The following is a 15,393-nucleotide window of genomic DNA, read 5'->3' on the forward strand; positions in this document are numbered from 1 at the left end:
AAGATAGGTGAACTTGGAAAAGAGACAAGGGGAAATACTAGGGGAGATTGGGTGTAGAATGGCAAAAGGTGAGAGTACATGAAGCAAAGAAAGTAGGTGTGGAATGGTGATATCTGGGAAGCAGTGCTGGCATGAGCAAGAGAGGAGTTTGGCGTGCAGAAGGTGGAAGGTGAGCGAGTGAGAAAGTGTAACGAGTGGTGGGAAGACCATCCCATCCATAAACAAATTAAATAGCCATGGTGACATCACACACCCTACCTCCAGACCACCTCTGCCTAGAACCATTCATTTTCCTCACTTCCTACTTGTACATATTCCTTACACCTTTGATAAAAACTTCCTACTACCTTCTACCAGCTTTCTTGCCACACCATTCAAAGACCTTCCATTTGGCATCTCTAACAACCCTATCATATGCTTTCTTCCAATCCATCAATGCCACATACAAATCTTTCTGATTCTCTAAGAATTTCTCACACACATTCTTTAAACACCTGACACCTGATCCACTCATCCTCTACCACTTCTGAAACCTCATTGTTCCTCCCCAATTACCACTTTCCCACACAATTTACTAGGTACACTTAACAAACGCTTACATCCCCTTGCCTTTTTATAAGGACACTGTACATGCATTCTGCCAATCCTCAGGAACCTCACAATGATTCATACATTCACTGAAAATCATTACTAACCAATCAACAACAATCACCCTCTTTTTTAAGAAATTCATATGCATTACTATTCCCTTGCTGCCATGCCACATTTCATCTTACACATGGCTATCACCATCTCCTTTCTCCCTACTAAACCACTATCCATAACTCTCTGACCCAAATAACCTACATCTGTCATCATCATACACATTCAACAGGCTGTCAAAATACTGACTCTATCTCCCAACCTAATCACTACCTGTTGCTGCATCCCCATTTGCCCCTTCACCAACATCCCCATTTGTTTACTTTTATTTCTCACACTATTAACCACCTTCCAAAACAACTTAATCTCCCTGAAGTTACAGATACTCCCTCACCCTAATTCTCATTTGCCCTCTTTTTCAACCCCTGCACCTTCCTCTCGACCTTCCTTGTTTGAGAAAAGAAACCTGGATGTTCTAGGCTGCGAGTGAAACAAAGCTCAAGGGTAAAGGGGAAGAATGGTTTGGAAATGTCTTGCAAGTAATGTCAGGGGTTGGTGAGAGGACAACAGCTAAGGAAGGAGTTCTGGCTGTGAGTGAAATAAAGCTCAAGGGTAAAGGGGAAGAATGGTTTGGAAATGTCTTGCAAGTAATGTCAGGGGTTGGTGAAAGGACAACAGCTAAAGAAGGAGTAGCACTACTTTTGAAACAGGAGTTGTAAGAGTGTGTAATAGAGTGTAAGGAAGTACATTCTAGAATGATGTGGGTAATACTGAAAGTGGATGGCCAAAGATGGGTAATTCTCAGTGCTTATGCACCAGGCCATGAAAAGAAAGATAATGAAAAGCAAGTGTTTTGGGAGCAGTTGGGTACGTGTGTCTGCAGTTTTGATGTAAGAGGCTCATTTTTAGTGAAGGGTGATTTAAATGCAAAGGTGAGTGATGTGGCAGTAGAGGTGTGCATGCTATAAATGATGTGGCAGTAGAAGGAATAAGTGGGATGCATGCTATAAATGGAAATTATGAATAACTTGTGAAGTTTTGTGCTAAAAAAGGATGGGTGATTGGGAATACTTAGTTCAAAAAGAATATATACAAGTATACAAATGTGAGTAGGAGAGACGGTCAGCAGCATTACTGGATTACATATCAATTCATATGCATATACAAGAGAGACTTCTGGATGTGAATATGCTTTGAGGGGCACCTGGTGGGATGTCTGATCACTACTTTATGGAGGCAAGGGTGAAAATTTACACAGGTTTTCAAAAAAGAGGAAACAACTTCAGGAGGAAGAGAGTCGTGAGAGTAAGTGAGCTTGGAAAAGAGCCTTGTGTGACGAAATACATGGAGAGATTGAGTGTGGAATGGCAAAATGAGAGTAAATGAAATGAGGGGAGTGTGAAAATGGAAGATATTTATGGAAGCAATGATGGCATATGCAAGAAGTGCAAGTAGAATGTGAAAGGAGGGAAGTGGGCAGTTGCTTGTGAAAGAGAAAAAAAGAGGCATTTGGGCTGTACTTACACAAGGAAGGAGTGCAAATAAAAAATAACAGGGAGATGTATTAGAGAAGGTGGCAGAAAGTCAAGAGGAAGTTGCTCTCTCAACCAGACACACATACACATACACACAACACTGGTGGCTGAGTTGGGTGAGAAACTGCAGAAGCTGGTGACTGAGTTTGGTAAAGTGTGTGAAAGAAGAAAGCTGAGAGTAAATGTGAATAAGAGCAAGGTTATTAGGTTCAGTAGGGTTGAGGGACAAGTAAATTGGGAGGTAAATTTGAATGGAGAAAAACTGGAGGAAGTGAAATGTTTTAGATTTCTGGGAGTGGATTTGGCAGCGGATGGAACCACGGAAGCAGAAGTGAATCACAGAGTGGGGGAGGGGGCAAAGGTTCTTGGAGTCTTGAAGAATGTGTGGAAGGTGAGAACGTTATCTCGGAAAGCAAAAATGTGTATGTTTGAAGGAATAGTGGTTCCAACAATGTTACATGGTTATCAGGCACAGGCAAGAGATAAGGTTATGTGGAGGAAGGTGGACGTGTTGGAAATGAGATGTTTGAGGACATGTGGTGTGAGGTGGTTTGATCAAGTAAGTAATGAAAGGGTAAGAGAGATGTATGGTAAAAAAAGGGATTGTGGTTGAAAGAGCAGAAGAGGGTGTATTGAAATGGTTTGGTCACATGGAGAGAATGAGTGAGGAAAGATTGACAAAGAGGATACATGTGTCAGAGGTGGAGGGAATGAGGAGAAGAGGGAGACCAAACTGAAGGTGAAAGGATGGAGTGAAAAAGATTTTGAGTAATCGGGGCCTGAACATGCAGGAGGGTGAAAGGTGGGCAAGGAATAGAATTTATTGGAACAATGTGGTATATCAAGGTCAACGTGATGTCAATGGACTGAACTAGGGCATGTGAAGCATCTGGGGTAAACCATGTAAAGTTTTGCATGGCCTGGATGTGGAAAGGGAGCTGTGGTTTCGATGCATTACACATGACAGCTAGAGTCAGAAAGTGGACGAATGTGGCCTTTGTTGTCCTTTCCTAGCACTACCTCGCACACACACGCGGGGGAAGGGGGTGTCATTTCATGTGTGGAGGGGAGGCAGCGGGAATGGATGAAGACAGCATATAAGAATATGTGCGTGTGTATGTATATGTACGTATACGTTGAAATGTAAAGGTATGTATATGTGCGTGTGTGGGCTTCTATGTACATACATGTGTATGTGGGTAGGTTGGGCCGTTCTTTCATCTGTTTCCTTGCGCAACCTCGCTAACGCGGGAGACAGTGACAAAGTATAATACAGAAAAAATATAAATAAATATATATATATATATATATTTTTTTTTCTTTGTCGCTGTCTCCCACGTTTGCGAGGTAGCGCAAGGAAACAGACGAAAGAAATGGCCCAACCCACCCCCATACACATGTATATACATACATCCACACACGCAAATATACATACCTACACAGCTTTCCATGGTTTACCCCAGACGCTTCACATGCCCTGATTCAATTCACTGACAGCACGTCAACCCCGGTATACCACATCGATCCAATTCACTCTATTCCTTGCCCTCATTTCACCCTCCTGCATGTTCAGGCCCCGATCACACAAAATCTTTTTCACTCCATCTTTCCACCTCCAATTTGGTCTCCCACTTCTCCTCGTTCCCTCCACCTCCGACACATATATCCTCTTGGTCAATCTTTCCTTACTCATTCTCTCCATGTGCCCAAACCATTTCAAAACACCCTCTTCTGCTCTCTCAACCATGCTCTTTTTATTTCCACACATCTCTCTTACCCTTACGTTACTTACTCGATCAAACCACCTCACACCACATATTGTCCTCAAACATCTCATTTCCAGCACATCCATCCTCCTGCGCACAACTCTATCCAAAGCCCACGCCTCGCAACCATACAACATTGTTGGAACCACTATTCCTTCAAACATACCCATTTTTGCTTTCCGAGATAATGTTCTCGACTTCCACACATTCTTCAAGGCTCCCAGGATTTTCGCCCCCTCCCCCACCCTATGATCCACTTCCGCTTCCATGGTTCCATCCGCTGCCAGATCCACTCCCAGATATCTAAAACACTTTACTTCCTCCAGTTTTGCTCCATTCAAACTTACCTCCCAATTGACTTGACCCTCAACCCTACTGTACCTAATAACCTTGCTCTTATTCACATTTACTCTGAACTTTCTTCTTTCACACACTTTACCAAACTCAGTCACCAGCTTCTGCAGTTTCTCACATGAATCAGCCACCAGCGCTGTATCATCAGTGAACAACAACTGACTCACTTCCCAAGCTCTCTCATCCCCAACAGACTTCATACTTGCCCCTCTTTCCAAAACTCTTGCATTTACCTCCCTAACAACCCCATCCATAAACAGATTAAACAACCATGGATATATCACACACCCCTGCCGCAAACATACATTCACTGAGAACCAATCACTTTCCTCTCTTCCTACACGTACACATGCCTTACATCCTCGATAAAAACTTTTCACTGCTTCTAACAACTTGCCTCCCACACCATATATTCTTAATACCTTCCACAGAGCATCTCTATCAACTCTATCATATGCCTTCTCCAGATCCATAAATGCTACATACAAATCCATTTGCTTTTCTAAGTATTTCTCACATACATTCTTCAAAGCAAACACCTGATCCACACATCCTCTACCACTTCTGAAACCACACTGCTCTTCCCCAATCTGATGCTCTGTACATGCCTTCACCCTCTCAATCAATACCCTCCCATATAATTTCCCAGGAATACTCAACAAACTTATACCTCTGTAATTTGAGCACTCACTCTTATCCCCTTTGCCTTTGTACAATGGCACTATGCACGCATTCCGCCAATCCTCAGGCACCTCACCATGAGTCATACATACATTAAATAACCTTACCAACCAGTCAATAATACAGTCACCCCCTTTTTTAATATATTCCACTGCAATACCATCCAAACCTGCTGCCTTGCCGGCTTTCATCTTCCGCAAAGCTTTTACTACCTCTTCTCTGTTTACCAAATCATTTTCCCTAACCCTCTCACTTTGCACACCACCTCGACCAAAACACCCTATATCTGCCACTCTATCATCAAACACATTCAACAAACCTTCAAAATACTCACTCCATCTCCTTCTCACATCACCACTACTTGTTATCACCTCCCCATTTGCGCCCTTCACTGAAGTTCCCATTTGCTCCCTTGTCTTACGCACTTTATTTACCTCCTCCAGAGCATCTTTTTATTCTCCCTAAAATTTAATGATACTCTTTCACCCCAACTCTCATTTGCCCTCTTTTTCACCTCTTGCACCTTTCTCTTGACCTCCTATATATATATATAGATTGGGGAAGAGCAGTGTGGTTTAAGAAGTGGTAGAGGATGTGTGGATCAGGTGTTTGCTTTGAAGAATGTATGTGAGAAATACTTAGAAAAGCAAATGGATTTGTATGTAGCATTTATGGATCTGGAGAAGGCATATGATAGAGTTGATAGAGATGCTCTGTGGAAGGTATTAAGAATATATGGTGTGGGAGGCAAGTTGTTAGAGAGAGCGAAAAGTTTTTATCGAGGATGTAAGGTATGTGTACGTGTAGGAAGAGAGGAAAGTGATTGGTTCTCAGTGAATGTAGGTTTGTGGCAGGGGTGTGTGATGTCTCCATGGTTGTTTAATTTGTTTATGGATGGGATTGTTAGGGAGGTGAATGCAAGAGTTTTGGAAAGAGGGGCAAGTATGAAGTCTGTTGTGGATGAGAGAGCTTGGGAAGTGAGTCAGTTGATGTTCGCTGATGATACAGCGCTGGTGGCTGATTCATGTGAGAAACTGTAGAAGCTGGTGACTGAGTTTGGTAAAGTGTGTGAAAGAAGAAAGTTAAGAGTAAATGTGAATAAGAGCAAGGTTATTAGGTACAGTAGGGTTGAGGGTCAAGTCAACTGGGAGGTAAGTTTGAATGGAGCAAAACTGGAGGAAGTAAAGTGTTTTAGATATCTGGGAGTGGATCTGGCAGCGGATGGAACCATGGAAGCGGAAGTGGATCATAGAGTGGGGGAGGGGGCGAAAATTCTGGGAGCCTTGAAGAATGTGTGGAAGTCGAGAACATTATCTCGGAAAGCAAAAATGGGTATGTTTGAAGGAATAGTGGTTCCAACAATGTTGTATAGTTGCGAGGCGTGGGCTATGGATAGAGTTGTGCGCAGGAGGATGGATGTGCTGGAAATGAGATGTTTGAGGACAATGTGTGGTGTGAGGTGGTTTGATCGAGTAAGTAACGTAAGGGTAAGAGAGATGTGTGGAAATAAAGAGCGTGGTTGAGAGAGCAGAAGAGGGTGTTTTGAAATGGTTTGGGCACATGGAGAGAATGAGTGAGGAAAGATTGACCAAGAGGATATATGTGTCGGAGGTGGAGGGAACGAGGAGAAGTGGGAGACCAAATTGGAGGTGGAAAGATGGAGTGAAAAAGATTTTGTGTGATCGGGGCATGAACATGCAGGAGGGTGAAAGGAGGGCAAGGATTAGAGTGAATTGGATCGATGTGGTATACCGGGGTTGACGTGCTGTCAGTGGGTTGAATCAGTGCATGTGAAGCGTCTGGGGTAAACCATGGAAAGCTGTGTAGGTATGTATATTTGCGTGTGTGGACGTATGTATATACATGTGTATGGGGGTGGGTTGGACCATTTCTTTCGTCTGTTTCCTTGCGCCACCTCGCAAACGCGGGAGACAGCGACAAAGCAAAAAAAAATATATATATATATATATTTTATCCCTGGGGATAGGGGAGAAAGAATACTTCCCACGTATTCCCTGCGTGTCGTAGAAGGCGACTAAAAGGGAAGGGAGCGGGGGCTGGAAATCCTCCCCTCTCATTTTTTTTTTTAATTTTCCAAAAGAAGGAACCGAGAATGGGGCCAGGTGAGGATATTCCCTCAAAGGCCCAGTCCTCTGTTCTTAACGCTACCTCGCTAATGCGGGAAATGGCGAATAGTATGAAAGAAAGATATATATATATATATATGGGGAAAGGGCAAAGGTTCTGGGAGTGTTGAAGAATGTGTTGAAGGTGAGAATGTTAACTCAGAGAGCAAAAATATATTCATTTATTTTATTCATTTTATCTTATTTTGCTTTGTCACTGTCTCCCACATTCGCGAGGTAGCGCAAGGAAACAGACGAAAGAATGGCCCAACCCATCCACATACACATGTATATACATACACATCCACACACGCAAATATACATACCTATACATCTCAACGTATACATATATATACACACACTGACATATACATATATACACATGTACATAATTCATAGTCTGCCTTTATTCATTCCCATCGCCACCCTGCCACACATGAAATAACAACCCCCTCCCCCCTCATGTGTGCAAGGTAGCGCTAGGAAAAGACAACAAAGGCCACATTCGTTCACACTCAGTCTCTAGCTGTCATGTAATAATACACCGAAACCACAGCTCCCTTTCCACATCCAGGCCCAACAGAACTTTCCATGGTTTACCCCAGACGCTTCACATGCCCTGTTCAATCCATTGACAGCACATTGACCCCGGTATACCACATCGTTCCAATTCACTTTATTCCTTGCACGCCTTTCACCCTCCTGCATGTTCAGGCCCCAATCACTCAAAATCTTTTTCACTCCATCTTTCCACCTCCAATTTGGTCTCCCACTTCCCCTCGTTCCCTCCACCTCTGACACATATATCCTCTTGGTCAATCTTTCCTCACTCATTCTCTCCATGTGACCAAACCATTTCAAAACACCCTCTTCTGCTCTCTCAACCACACTCTTTTTATTACCACACACCTCTCTTACCCTATTATTACTTACTCGATCAAACCACCTCACACCACATATTGTCCTGAAACATCTCATTTCCAGCACATCCACCCTCCTCCGCACAACTCTATCCATAGCCCACGCCTCGCAACCAAATAACATTGTTGGAACCACTATTCCTTCAAACATACCCATTTTTGCTTTCTGAGATAATGCTTTCGACTTCCACACATTTTTCAACACTCCCAGAATTTTCGTCCCCTCCCCCACCCTATGTTTCACTTCCACTTCCATGGTTCCATCCACTGCCAAATCCACTCCCATATATCTAAAACACTTCACTTCATAAATATATATTCATTTATAAATATATCTATTTATAAATACATAAATAAATATATGGGGAGAGGGCGAAGGTTCTGGGAGTGTTGAAGAATGTGTTGAAGGTGAGAATGTTATCTCAGAGAGCAATAATGGGTATGTTAGAAGGAATAATGGTTCCAACAATGTTACACGGTTGCGAGGCATGGGCTATAGATAGGGTTATGCGGAGGGTGGATGTGCTGGAAATGAAATGTTTGAGGACAATATGTGGTGTGAGGTGTTTTGATCAAGTAAGTAATGAAAGGGTAAAAGAGATGTGTGGTAATAAAAAGAGTGTGATTGAGAGAGCAGAAGAGGGTGTATTAAAATGGTTTGGTTACATGGAGAGAATGAGTGAAGAAAGATTGACAATGAAGATATATGTGTTAGAGGTGGAGGGAACGAGAAGTAGGAGGCCAAATTGGAGGTGGGAGGATGGAGTGAAAAAGATTTTCAGCAATCGGGGCCTGAACATACAGGAGGGTGAAAGGCATGCATGGAATAGAGCAAAATGGAATGATGTGGTATATCGGGATCCACATGCTGTCAATGGATTGAACCATGGCATGTGAAACATCTGAGATAAACCAAGGAAGGTTTTGTGGAGCCTGGATGTGGAAAGGGAGCTATGGTTTCAGTGCATTACATACGACAGCTAGAGACTGAGTGTGAATAAATGTGGCCTTTGTTGTCTTTTCCTAGCAAAACCTCAAGCACGCACGCACGTGGGGGGAGGTGGGTGCCATTTCATGTGTGGCAGGGTGGTGGAAGGAATGGATGAAGGCAGAAAGTATGAATATGTATATGTGTATATGTCTGTGTATGTATATGTATGTATACGTTGAAATGTACAGGTATGTATATGTGTGTGTGTCGGCGTTTATGTATATACATGTGTATGTGGCGGGTTGGGTCATTGTTTCATCTGTTTCCTTGCGCTACCTCGCTAACACGGGAGACAGCGACTAAGTATAACAAATATAATAATACATAAAGTCCGTAAGACAAGAGAACAAATGGGAACATCGGTGAAGGGGGCTAATGGGGAGGTAATAACAAGTAGCGGTGAAGTGAGAAGGAGATGGAGTGAGTATTTTGAAGGTTTGCTGAATGTTTGATGATAGAGTGGCAGATATAGGGTGTTTTGGTTGAGGTGGTGTGCGAAAAGGGAGGGTCAGGAAGATTGGTTTGGCATACAGAGAAAAGGTAGTGAAAGCTTTGTGGAAAATGAAAGCCAGCAAAGTGGTGGGTTTGGATGGTCTTGCAGTGGAATTTATCAAAAAGGGGGGTGACTGTGTTCTTGACTGGTTGGTAGGGATATTCAATGTATGAATGGTTCATGGTAAGGTGCCTGAGGATTGGTGGAATGCATGCATAGTGCCATTGTATAAAGGCAAAGGGGGTAAGGCTGAGTGTTTAAATTACTAAGGTATAAGTTTGGTGAGTATTCCTGAGAAATTATATGGGGCGGTATTGATTGAGAGGGGTAAAGGCACGTACAGAGTATCAGACTGGGGAAGAGCAGTGTGGTTTCAGAAGTGGTAGAGGATGTGTGGATCAGGTTTTGCTTTGAAGAATGCATGTGAGAAATACTTAGAAAAGCAGATGGATTTGTATGTAGCACTTATGGATCTGGAGAAAGAATATAGAGTAAATAGAGATGCTTTGTGGAAGGTATAAAGAATATATGGTGAGGAGGTAAGTTGCTAGAAGCAGTGAAAAGTTTTTATCAAGAATGTAAGGCGTGAGTAAGAGTAGAAGAGTAGGAAGAGAGGAAAAAGATTGGTTCTTGGTGAATGTCAGTTTGAGGCAGGGGTGTATGATGTCTCCATGGCTGTTCAATTTGTTTATGGATGGGGTTCTTAGGGAGGTGAATGCTAGAGTTTTGGAGAGAGGGGCAAGTATGCAATCTGTTGGGTGAGAGGGCTTGGGAAATGAGTCAGTTGTTGTTTACTGATGATACAGTGCTGGTGGCTGATTCCGGTAAATAAATAAATATATACATAATTTGGTACCAGGAGAGACTGAGTGTAGAATGGAAAAAGGTGAGAGCAAAGGACATAAGGGGAGTGGGGGAGGAATGGGATATATCTAGGGAAGCAGTAATGGCTTGTGCAAAAGATGCTTGTGGCAAGAGAAGTGTGGGAGGTGGGCAGATTAGAAAGGGTGGTGAGAGGTGGGATGAGGAAGTAAGATTATTAATGAAAGAGAAGAGAGAGGCATTTGGACGATTTTTTGCAGGGGAGTAATGCAAATTACTAGATGTATAAAAGAAAGAGGCAGGAGGTCAAAAGAAAAGTGCAAGAGGTGAAAAAGAGGGCAAATGAGAGTTGGGGTGAGAGAGTATCATTAGATTTTAGGGAGGATAAAAAGATGTTTTGGAAGGAGGTAAACAAAGTGCGTAAGACAAGAGAACAAATGGGAACATCAGTGAAGGGGGCTAATGGGGTGGTGATAACAATTAGTGGTGATGTGAGGTAGAGACGGAGTGAGTATTTTGAAGGTTTGTAGTATGTGTTAGATGACAGAGTGGCAGATATAGGGTGTTTTGGTCAAGGTGGTGTGCGAAGTGAGAGGGTTAGGGAGAATGATTTGGTAAACACAGAAGAGGAAGTTAAAACTTTGCGAAAGATGAAAGCTGGCAAGGCGGCGGGTTTGAATGATATTGCAGTGGAATTTGTTAAAAAAGGGGGTGACTGTGTTGTTGACTGGTTGGTAAGGATATCTAATGTATGTATGACTCATGGTGAGGTGTCTGAGGATTGGCGGAATGCATGCATAGTGCCATTGTACAAAGGCAAAGGGAATGAAGGCGAGTGCTCAAATTACAGAGGTATAAGTTTGTTGAGTATTCCTGGGAAATTATATGGGAGGGTATTAATTGAGAGAGTCAAGGCATATACAGAGCATTACATTAGAGAAGAGCAGTGTGGTTTCAGAAGTGGTAGAGGATGTGTGGATCAGGTGTTTGCTTTGAAAAATGTAAGTGAGAAATACTTAGAAAAGCAAATGGATTTGTATGTAGCATTTATGGATCTGGAGAAGGCATATGATAGAGTTGATAGGGATGCCCTGCGGTAGGTATTGAGGATATATGGTGTGGGAGGCAAGTTGTTAGAAGCAGTGAAAAGATTCTATCGAGGATGTAAGGCATGTGTACGAGTAGGAAGAGAGGAAAAGGAATGGTTCTCAGTGAATGTCGGTTTGCGGCAGGGGTGCGTGATGTCTCCACAGTTGTTTAATTTGATTATGGATGGGGTTGTTAGGGAGGTGAATGCAAGAGCTTTGGAGAGAAGGGCAAGTATGCAGTCTGTTGTGGATGAGAGGGCTTGGGAAGTGAGTCAGCTGTTGTTCACTGATGATACAGCGTTGGTGGCTGATTCAAATGAGAACTACAGAAGCTGGTGACTGAGTTTGGTAGAGTGTGTGAAAGAAGAAAGCTGAGAGTAAATGTGGATAAGAGCAAGGTTATTAGGTACAGTAGGGTTGAGGGACAAGTCAGTTGGGAGGTAAGTTTGAATGGAGAAAAGCTGGAGGAAGTGAAATGTTTCAGATATCTGGTAGTGGATTTGGCAGTGGATGGAACCATGGAAATGGAAGTGAGCCACAGGGTGGGGAGGGGGCTAAAGTTCTGGGAGTGTTGAAAATGAGTGGAAGGGCGAGAACAAAAATGGGTATGTTTGAGGGAAGGGTGGTTCCGACAATGTTACATGGTTGCGAGGCATGGGCTATAGATAGAGTTGTGCGGAGGAGGGTGGATGTGTCGGAAGTGAGATGTTTGAGGACAATATGTGGTGTGAGGTGATTTGATTGAGTAAGTAATGAAAGGGTAAGAGAGGTGTGTGGTAATAAAGAGTACATGGGTAAGACAGCATAAGAGGGTGTTTTGAAATGGTTTGGTCACATGGAGAGAATGAGTGAGGAAAGATTGACAAAGAGAAAGAGGATATATGTGTCAGAGGTGAAGGGAACAAGAAGTGGGAGACCAAATTGGAGGTGGAAGGATGGAGTGAAAAAAGTTTTGAGTGATCAGGGCTTGAACATGCAGGAGGGTGAAAGGCGTGCAAGGAATAGAGTGAAATGGAACAATGTGGTATACTGGGGTCGGTGTGCTGTCAATGGATTGAACCAGGGCATGTGAAGTGTCTGGGGTAAACCATGGAAAGTTTTGTGGGGCCTGGATGTGGAAAGGGAGCTGTGGTTTTGGTGCATCATACATGACAGCTAGAGACTGAGTGTGAATGAATGTGGCCTTTGTTGTCTTTTCCTAGCAGCTACCTCGCATGCATGCAGGGGGAAGGGGATGTCATCTCATGTGTGGTGGGGTGGCGAAGAGAATGAATGAAGACAGCAAGTATGAATTATGTACATGTGTATATATGTATATGTCTGTGTATGTATATATACGAATACGTTCAAATGTATAGGTATGTATATGTGCATGTGTGGATGTGTAGGTATATGCATGTGTATGTTTGTGGGTTAGGCCATTCTTTCGTCTGTTTCCTAGCGCTACCTCGCTAACACGGGAGACAGTGACAACGTATAATAATAATAATAATATATGATCTGGTAAACAGAGAAGAGGTAGTGAAAACTTTGTGGGAGGTGAAAGCTGGCAAGGCGGCAGGTTTGGATGGTATTGCAGTGGAATGTATTAAAAAAAAAGGGGTGACTGTGCTGTTGACTGGTTGGTGAAGATATTCAGTATATGTATGATTCATGGTGAAGTGCCTGAGCATTGGCAGAATGCATGAATAGTGCCACTGTACAAAGGCAAAGGGGATAAAGGCGAGTGTTCAAATTACAGAGGTATAAGTTTGTTGAGTATTCCTGGGAAATTATATGGGGGATATTGATTGAGAGGGTCAAGGTATGTACAAAGCATCAGATTGGGGAGGAGCAGTGTGGTTTCAGAAGTGGTAGAGGATGTGTGGATCAGGTGTTTGCTTTGAAGAATGTATGTGAGAAATACTTGGAAAAGCAGAAGGATTTGTATGTAGCATTTATGGATCTGGAGAAGGCATTTGATAGAGTTGATAGAGATGCTCTGTGGAAGGTATTAAGAATATATGGTGTGGAAGACAAGTTGCTAGAAGAAGTGAAAAGCTTTTATCGAGGATATAAGGTATGTGTACGAGTAGGAAGAAAGGAAAGTGATTGGTTCCCGGTGAATGTCAGTTTGCAGCAGGGGTGTGGGATGTCTCCATGGTTGTTTAATTTGTTTATGGATGGGTTTCTTTAGGGAAGTGAATGCAAGAGTTTTGGATTGCAGGACAAGTATCCAGTCTGTTGGGGATGAAAGGGCTTGGGAAATGAGTCAGTTGTTGTTCGCTGATGATACAGCGCTGGTGGCTGATTCGGGTGAGAAACTGCAGAAGTTGGTGACTGAGTTTGGTAAAGTGTGTGAAAGAAGAAAGTTGAGGGTAAATGTGAATTAGAGCAAGGTCATTAGGTTCAGTAGGGTTGAGGGGAGGGACAAGTAAATTGGGAGATAAGTTTGAATGTAGAAAAACTGGAGGAAGTGAAGTGTTTTAGATATCTAGGAGTAGATGGACTGAACCAGGGCATGTGAAAATTTTGTGGGGCCTGGATGTGGAAAAGGAGCTGCGGTTTCAGTGCATTACACATGACAGCTACAGTCTGAATGTGGACGAATGTGGCCTTTGTTGTCCTTTCCTAGCATTACCTCATGCACACGCAGAGTGTGATTTCATGTGTGGCAGGGTGGTGGCGGGAATGGATGAAGGCAGCATGTATGAATATGAATATGTCTGTGTATGTATATGTATGCATACATTGAAATGTATAGGTATGTATATGTGCGTATGTAGACGTTTATGTACATACATGTGTATGTGGGCGGGTTGGGCCATTCTTTTGTCTGTTTCCTTGCACTGCCTTGCTAAAGCTATCTCCCACAACTCCTGCTTCAAGAGCAGTGCTACTCCTTCCTTTGCTCTTGTCCTCTCACCAATGCCTGACTTTACTCCCAAGACATTACCAAAACACTCTTCCCCTTTACCCTTGAGCTTCGTTTCACTCAGAGCCAAAACATCCAGGTTCCTTTCCTCAAACATACTACCTATCTCTCCTTTTTTCTCATCTTGTTTACATCCACACACATTTAGACACCCCAATCTGAGCCTCTGAGGAGGGTGAGCACTCCCTGCATGACTCCTTCTTCTGTTTCCCTTTTAGAAATCTAAATACAATTTAAACACAAGCTAGGTAACCAGGTAGCTATTTTGTCAAATAATCCCTAGAGAATGACGAACAACTGGAATGACTGTAGAACAAATGCTACCACAAACAGGATTCGAACTTATGTGCTCAACCAAGGACAGCCCATGAACGAGTCACAGTCAGCAATACTAACTGCTACACTTAACTTAACTATTCTCCTAAAGTAAGCTGACACTCTGGCAGAAGGTTAAGAACAACATGGACTCCCAAATATCTCTCACACACAGATACCTTGAATTTATTCCTCATATATGATATTCACATTGCGGCTTTCTTTCACTGCGACCCATCCTCAATTATTCAAATGTACTTGGGTTGAACTTCATTAACTGTGTATCAGGCCAACTTGAAACTCTGTAATCCTACATGTTTTTCACTTCCCTAATGACCTTTGCACTTGTAAACCTATTTAGGGAGGAGTGCATACCTTCTGGCAAGATTTTTACATACATTTGTGCATGTAATTTCCCATCTGTACAATAAATACAATAAAGGCACTGAGTTACACAGCTAAGAGTTCTACACTTATAGAGGCCCATCTCTTAAATCTCTATTATTAAATAACTCCTAAAGCTTATATATGCTACATGCATTCACAGTTCATCATTTAGCTTAATCCAATGATCCATATGTAGACATACTTTTCTTTATGTTTTTAACAAGGTGTTTGATTCGTTTCTAGCTATTTCATTTTATTTATCTTTCTCTGCATTTTTCAGTCCCTCATTCTCTTCTCTTCCATGCTGGGCAAATCTGTAGCCTCTGATCTTTCAATACAATTCAGTTTCTAACTTCATG

The 15,393-nt window shown here is 42.6% G+C and overlaps 1 protein-coding gene across 4 annotated transcripts in view; it reads right to left on the reverse strand.

Annotated features, from left to right (window-relative positions):
* The window catches only part of LOC139760256 (solute carrier family 23 member 1-like), a 268,117-nt gene that overhangs the window by 140,423 nt on the left and 112,301 nt on the right, over positions 1 to 15,393 (reverse strand). The window lies entirely within an intron of this gene.

The sequence above is a fragment of the Panulirus ornatus genome, chromosome 36 (assembly GCF_036320965.1).
Source record: "Panulirus ornatus isolate Po-2019 chromosome 36, ASM3632096v1, whole genome shotgun sequence".
NCBI lineage: Eukaryota > Metazoa > Arthropoda > Malacostraca > Decapoda > Palinuridae > Panulirus > Panulirus ornatus.